Here is an 8170-nt window from a genome sequence, read left to right on the forward strand (position 1 = left end):
GCTGTAGATTTTCCATAGAAGCCATTCATCAGGTTGAGAAAGTTCTCTTCTATTTCAACCAAGCTGAAAGTTTTTAGTCAGGACTAGATTTGCATATTGCCATATGCTTTTTCTACATCTGTTGTAATAATTATGTGTTTTTTTCTTTTTTTCTACTGTGTTAATATTTTTAACTCTACTGATTGATTTCCAAACTCTAAAACTTTTCATTCTTTGGTTAAAACCCAGGTGGTCCGTATATTATACAGTTAAAAGTATTGTCAGATTCAATTTGCTATCATTTTGTTAAAATTTTTTGCACATATTCACAAGGTATATGTTTGCTATTTTTTATTTGTGTATTATCTTGATCTGGTTTTAGGATCATAGTAACACTAGCTTCATAGAATGAGTTGGGAAATATTTCATCCTGTGTATTTTTCTCAGTGAAACAGAGTAGCATAAATATTACTTTCCTCTTTGCTATTAGAATTCACTGCTTTTCTAGAAATAAACTTTAACTGCAAACATTTCTGTAATGATTTTAACTGTAACTAAATATTTTAAAATAAACCTATGACATTTGGGTTACCTGTTTTTGTCTTGAATAAACATTTTGATTTGTGCTTTTCATATTATTTGCTTAATATAAATTCTCAAATTTGCTGACATAAATTTTTCATAATATCACCTTCTTATCTTTTTAATAATTGTAACATCTGTAGTACTATCAGCTTTCTCATTCTTAATATGAGTAGTTGGTTTCTTTTCAGTATCTTTTTTTTCTTTTCTTAATTATCCTGACTAGAGTTTTATTAATTTTATTGATCACATCACAAGCAACTTTTTGTTTCATATTTTTTTAAATTTTGTATGGTGTTCTTACTTCCTAATACACTTATTAGGAAAGCTTACTTATTTTCTCCTATATTTTGAGTTTCAAATAGGCAGCATCTAGTTGAGTTTGTTTATTTGTCCCTGTAGTGTGGTTATGATATTCAATTGAAATGCAATTAGGTCCTTTTGATTCAGTGTTCTTTCAGTTTTTGAGTTACTTTTTTCCTTTCCCATTTATATTAATTTATATTTAAATTTTGTAGAAATTTAAAACTAAGCTTAACACTAATAGCTTTAAATATGAATGGCCTATATATTGAACTAAAATTAGAGCTTTCAAATGTCAAAATTATATAAAAGCATACACTCAAGAAAGTGTTATTCTCTGTCCCTTATAACTTTTACTTTATTCTTCGCTCAAGTTTTCCCATCACCTTGTCTTTTCAAACTACTGTGAAAGTTCAATTCATAAATCAAAACATGATGGTTTTGACTCAAATGAACTTGAGGAAAATACAACAGTTGTTTGCTAATTATTAATTTGACTCCTGCTCTTTTCACTGTCCTCTTAGCTTAACTCAGTTAGAGTACTTTTATTTGTTATCCAAAAGCTGTGAACATAAAGACAAGGACTATTGTTTGGCACCACTTGAAACACATTCATTATAAAGGATTACTTATTAACTGAAGAATGAGAAGAGATTCAATAATAATAATCAAATTGTGAATATAAAATAGGGTTTGCCTTTTTTTAAATTGTGTGTGCATGCTCAATCACTCAGTCATGTCTGACCCTTTGGCGACCCCGTGGGTTGTAGCGGACCAGGCTCCTCTGTCCGTAGAATTTCCCAGGCCATAATACTGGAGTGGGTTGCCATTTCCTCCTCAGGAAATCTTCCCAACACAGAGACAGAACCCGTGTCTTCTGCGTCTCTTGCATTGGCAGGTGTATTCTTTACCCCTGAGCCACCTGGGAAGCCTATTTATTATTTCAACTACCCATTTTCTTAACAACTCTTTCTCCTTTCTTCTATTTCACTCCTAAGTGAGCCAGGATGCTGGCACATACATAACAAACTTGCTCAATACTTTTTCCATCTCAAAATCTTACTTCAATCAATTCCTTTTCCAAGTTATGCCATATTTTAATTTCACATTCATTTGTCTTACTTTTCAGACCTCACTTTAACATACCAAGACTTGTTCATTTCATATTTCTAGGAATCATCATTGCAGTAAATTGACAGTTCTGTGGTTAATTAACATCTAACCTATTATTGAATCATTTTCATTGTTGCAGTTAAAGCAGAAAATTGGGACGATCCCCTGGGGGTATGGCAACCCACTCCAGTATTCTTGTCTGGAGAATCCCATGGATAGAGGAACCTGATGGGATATAGTCCATAGGGTCACAAAGAACCAGACATGACTGAAGTGACTTACCACACAGAATTAATAACCAATATCTGGCTTTAAATCATATTTGACAAGCTCTCATTTTCTTAGGTTAACACTTATTAAGTCCTCTCTCCTACATTTTACTCCTTTATTCAGTTAGGGAATGATTGTTATAGATACCTTATGTAAGCAGAACAACAAGTAAAGTGTTACACTAAAATGTGAGTTGAGCGTTTGTTGTTGCTCAGTCGCTCAGTTGTGTCCAATGTTTTTGAGCCCATAGACTGCAGCACACCAGGCTTACCTGTCTTTTACTACCTCCTGGAGTTTGCTCAAACTCATGTCCATTTAGTGGATGATGCCATATTTGACCAAAAAAACAAACACAATGAAACAAACAAGGAATAAAATATTCATATGTAAATTTTTTTCCTGTGATTTTTTAAAGTTTGTTGTTATTATTGCTTGGTTTTTTCAGTGTGTGTTTAATTTTGCCAATATGGTATGAAAGAGAAAGTTGTACTTAAGTTCTACTTAATAGGAGCTCCTCTTTAGCATTCTTATCTTAAGCATGAAGATGGAGTTTAGTCCTGCAAAGAGACCAGATGGTGGACTATCCTGCAGCATTAGCTCATGGTCTGCGGAGAATGATAACATGTGGTAGAGTCAGCAAAGAGATGGATTCCAAATCCTTAGCAGAGCTCTGAAAGATGGTAATAATACCTCGGCAAGGAAAATCAGTACACATGATGTTTGCAGCAGTTTCAAGCTCAGATTGATTCCACCCTTTTTCTTCACCTACATTTCCAGCTTTGTTTCAGAGTGGTTATTGTTGCAGATTTGAGATGAATGGACAGAGAATCCTTTTATTGGGCTGTGAATGTCTTTACTGGGCTGTGAATGTCTGAGGGTCCACCTGGCCCTCTCTACAGCAAACTTCTAGGTCCAAGCAGATTGAATTTGATTATTGTCTCAGAACCCTTGAAAGGCAAGCACAGAAAAATTTGATCAAAGTTAGGAAAAATGACAGGGAAGTTAATCACTTTGTAGTTTGGGTGGTTCAAGAAGTTTGGAAAGATTAGAAGTATTAGGCAACTTGGAAACTTTTGAATAGGTAGTGTTACAACAACTGAAAACATTTAATACTTCTGATAATTTGTGGAACTTGATTGCCTGAGGGTTGGTGTTGTTTGAAGATGGAACAATTTAATAGCTATTTTGAGGAATATGTCCATAATAAATTATGATTAGCTTAGAAGTACTTGATTAAAAATCCATCACATGGAAATGACTTCTGAGAGGTCTCCCATCCCATTCGTTCCATGGAGTCACTGTCATTTTCATGGTGAACAGGGCTGGGTGAACCAGGTCCTGGCCTGGAGAGCATTCTAAATGCTCTCACTAAAATAGAGTAAAAATTTACTAAACAAACATTCTGTGCACATTCACACCGATTATATCTTATCTGGCTGGAAAAAAAAATAGTCTTGTGTGTTATTTTTTGTTGATGTTGTTCAGTTCCTAAGTTGGGTCCAACTACCTGTGACCCAAAGGACTACAGCACGCCAGGCTTCCCTGTCCTTCAGTATCTCCCTGAGTTTGCTCAAACCCATATCCACTGAGTCGGTGATGTTATCCAATTATCTCATCCCCCGTCACTCCCTTCTCCTGCCATCAGTCATTTCCAGCATCAGGGTCTTTTCCCATGAGTTGGCTCTTCGCATAAGGCAGCCAAAGCGTTGGAGCTTTAGCATCAGTTCTTCCAATGAATATTCAGGGTTGATTTCCTTTAGGAGTGATTGCTTCAGCACTCAGCCTTCTTTAGGGTGCAACTCTCACATCCATACATGACTACTGGAAGAACTATAGCTTTGACTAGACAAATGTTTGTCAGCAAAATTATGTCTCTGCTTTTTAACACACTGTCTAGGGTCAGAGCTTTTCTTCCAAGGAGCAAGCATCTTTTAATTTCATGGCTGCAGTCACTGTCCAGTGATTTTGGAGCCCAAGAAAATAAAATCCATCACTGACTCCATTTTTTCCCATCTATTTGCCATGAAGTGATAGGACTGGATGCCATGTCTTTTGAATATTGAATTTGAAGCCAGCTTTTTCAGTCTCCTCTTTCACATTCATCAAGAGGATCTTTAGTTCCTCTTCACTTTCTGCCATTAGGACGGTGTCATCTGCATATCTGAGGTTGTTGATATTTCTCCCGGCAATCTTGATTCCAGCTCGGGCTTCATCAGCCCGGCATTTTGCATGATGTACTCTGCATAGAAGTTAAATAAGCAGGGTGACAATACACAGCCTCGATGTACTCCTTTCCCAATTTGGAACCAGACTTGGGAAGTGTGTTATTTACTAGATATTTATTTAGAAACTTTTATGGCCTGGGAAGCATGTTGGGTTAAATAAAATAAGAGAGTGATTTAAAGATAACACTGAAACATTTTCTGCTGGATCCTAAATGTGTTTTTATTATTCAATTTAAATTTTTAAGAACATTTATCTCCATTGGCAATCTAAGCTAGTTTCCTTTTAAATACAGAATAAAGTGTAATTCCCCCACCTCCTCCCTTTCCACACTTTTTAAATTCATTCTTTCTCTCTTTTCCTTGCAACAAATAACAAATGCATACCATAAGCTAAGCACCATGCTAAGCTCCAGGGATCTGGATGTGAAAGAAACAAATGAGATGACCATCTGCATGGCACTGAGACCCCCAACAAAGGGCACAGAGGAATAATCAATTTAAATTACATGTGACAACTGCCTTGAGAAAATGCCAGTACTAAGGAAGTACTTATCAGGAACAACTGGCTTTTTTGTCCTTCAGGGAAAGTTTCCCAGGGCAAGAGCATCTGACACTGAAGACTATATGAGTGTTAGGCTAATAGTGTGGATTGTGAGAAGAGTGTGTCAAGCAGAATATAGGTGATGATCAAAAGAAAGTGATGAGTTAGAGGAAGTCAAAGTAGTTTAGGATGGTCAGAGTGAAGACTTGGAGTGTTAGACCTGAGATAGCAAAGTGAGATGAGGAAAGCTGATCTGATTCTTCTTAAAATGTAGGTTTTTCTTCTAAGAGTGGTGAAGTCCACTGGAAAACCATAAATTAGTGCATGACAGGATAAGATTTGGACTTTAAAATAATTTCTCAAGAGATAGTATAGAGAATAAATGTAAAAAGAAGAAAGCCTAGAAGGCAAGAAACTAGAAGGGTGTTAGCTGATCCAGACAAGAGATGGACTATAATGCTGATTTCCAGAGTAAAAAGTGTGGCACTTAAGAAAGAGGTCAGAGTGAAGTAAATGATTACAGTTTATTTATTCATTCATTTATTTTTACAAATATTCACTGCATATCTACTGTGTCTAATACTTGATACTTGAGTATTAGGTGCTAGAGTTACAGGATAGAGCAAAAGAGACAAAAGTCTTGTCTTTATGGAATTTATAATCCAGTTGAAAAGACAACAGCAGAAAAGTAAGTAAAATATATAGTCTATCAGAGGATCGTAAGTGGTGAGAAGAAAAACAAAGCAGGAAAGAGATAGCAGAGGGCTAGTAAGGATGTGAAATTTTAAATGAGATAGTCAAAGAAGTACTCAGTGATATTGGAGCAAAGATCTGCAGAAAACAAGGAAGCAAACCACGTAGATGTTGGGAAGGAGAGATCCTGAATGAGGAGGAGAAGAAGGGGAAGAAAAACAAAAGATACTTTAAAGTAAATCACCGACTCAATGGACATGAGTTTGAGTAAATTCCAGGAGTTGGTGATGGACAGAGAGGCCTGGTGTCCTGCAGTCCATGGGGTAGCAGAGTCAGACACGACTGAGCGACTGAACTGATAATTGAACCGAACTGATACAAAGACTACTCTAAAAATAAACGTTTAGCTAGAACTCTTTCTCCACTGACCGGGAGGGCCTTGACCAGGGCCCTCCCCTCTCCCCTCTTAAATTCAGGGTTTTTAAGAGATCAGGCCTTGCTCTTTTGTGACATCCTGGGTCAACTTTCCCGTTTGGAAGTGTCCCAGTGCAGAAGAACAATGAAGAATCCTCCTGGAATTCAGGAGCCACAGGAGATGTGGGTTCTATCCCAGGGTCAGGAAATGCCCCTGGAGGAGGGCATGGCAACCCACTCCAGTACACTTGCCTGGAGAATTTCATGGACAGAGGAGCCTGGCGGTCTACAGTCCAAAGGGTCACAAAGAGTCAGATGCGAGTGAGGCGACTTAGCACACAGGATGCAGAAAAATGAGAAGTGTTCTCTGAGTGGTTTTGCACCTTCCCTCTTCCCCACCCCAATGCAAGGACTCTGTGCTCGCACATCGATAGACTGTTCTGGAACCTCTTTGATGCTTCCAGTCTTGGCAAAGGACTCTCCTGGCTGGAGTCCACAAAGATCTTTCTCTGCCACCTTTCTAACTGTGCCACCCCTCTGCTTTGAATGTGACAGCTGCTCCTGACGATGGAGCTGATGCCCAAAGCACAGAACTGATTTTCAGAATGGCTGCAGCCCCCAAGTGCCAAGGAGGGGTCCCAGGCCGAAGAAGAGGCCTTTACCTGTGAAGGCAAGGCTGAATAACCCAGCGCAGCATCGGCTGGGGTGCCCTGGCCAGGGAGGATATGAATTTCATACTGCAGACCCTGGAGGACAGAATTAAACCTCTCCAGCTTCAGAAGGTTGTGGACAGGAAGAGAAAGAAAAAGCAGCCACCTTTGGAAAAATAAAGTGGAAACAAGATTAGCATGGATGTGAACACTGGTGAGGAGCAGAAGGTGGAAAAGACAGGAAGTGACCCTCAGGCGTCAGGATGGACTCCCGCCGACGTCAGGAAGCATTGACGCCATCGGTATCCGCGAGGTCAGCAGAGCGCCAGAAGGGAACCAGCTGCTCTCGGCCTTGGTGTGTCTGTCGGCCAAGCTAGACGTCATCACAGCACACGTGACGCCGCTGAGCCATCAGCGGAAGTGCCACCATCTGCCGGATGCCCCAGCCCAGCCAGAGGCTCGCACCCGCCCTGGGCTTAAAATGAGTCCTGAGCTGAAAATACGTCCTGGCCTTGGAATTCAAAAGAAACACCAGTGCCTTTAGGGAGCATCTGAGGGCCATCACGCCCAGAGACCCCCAGTCTAAATGTGCTGTGACCCGGAGAGAACCTGGAGACAGAATCTTTGGAAAGCCTAAGACAAAGAGATTTTGGACACTTCCATTGAAGAATTCTCTAAACCAGAAAGAAAGCTCACTGAGGGTCAGCAAGCTGTAATGTTACACCCCTGAAAAGAAACTGATTCCAAAGCCCAGTAAGATAAGGAAACCACTCAAAAGTAAAAACAACAACAACAACAAACAGCTTCAAAATAATCTTAGATAAATCTGTCACTTCATACAGTTGTAAAATGACTCTTCATAAAGAAGTCTTGGGGCTGCCTGGGTGGCACAGTGGTGAAGAATCTGACTGCCAATGCAGGAGACACAGGTTCAATCCCTAGGTGGGGAAGATACCCAGGAGTAGGAAATGGCAACCCATTCCGGTATTCTTGCCTGGGAAATCCCATGGACAGAGGAGTCTGGTGGGCCACAGTCCATGGGGTTGCAGAGTCAGACACAGCTGAGCAGCTGACACTTACTGGTAAACATGATTGATAGTAGTATGGAATAGGGCTTGTTCAGGAGCTAATGGCTTTTATAGATGTGTTTGCTCCAACTCTGAATGTTTTTGGTCATTATGATCTGGAAATAAAGGGTAACTAATCAGACTTTATATTTTGGGGCTCCAAAATCACTGCAGATGGTGATTGCAGCCATGAAATTAAAAGACACTTACTCCTTGGAATGAAAGTTATGACCAACCTAGACAGCATATTAAAAAGCAGAGGCATTGCTTTGCCAACAAAGGTCCATCTAGTCAAGGCTATGATTTTTCCAGTGGTCATATATAGATGTGAGA

The 8170-nt window shown here is 39.4% G+C and overlaps 1 pseudogene; it reads left to right on the forward strand.

Annotated features, from left to right (window-relative positions):
* The window catches only part of LOC122453677, a 70509-nt pseudogene extending 62915 nt beyond the window's left edge, over nucleotides 1–7594 (forward strand).
* The last annotated feature ends 576 nt before the right edge of the window (nucleotides 7595–8170 follow it).

This window comes from Cervus canadensis, chromosome 15 (assembly GCF_019320065.1).
Source record: "Cervus canadensis isolate Bull #8, Minnesota chromosome 15, ASM1932006v1, whole genome shotgun sequence".
Taxonomy (NCBI): domain Eukaryota; kingdom Metazoa; phylum Chordata; class Mammalia; order Artiodactyla; family Cervidae; genus Cervus; species Cervus canadensis.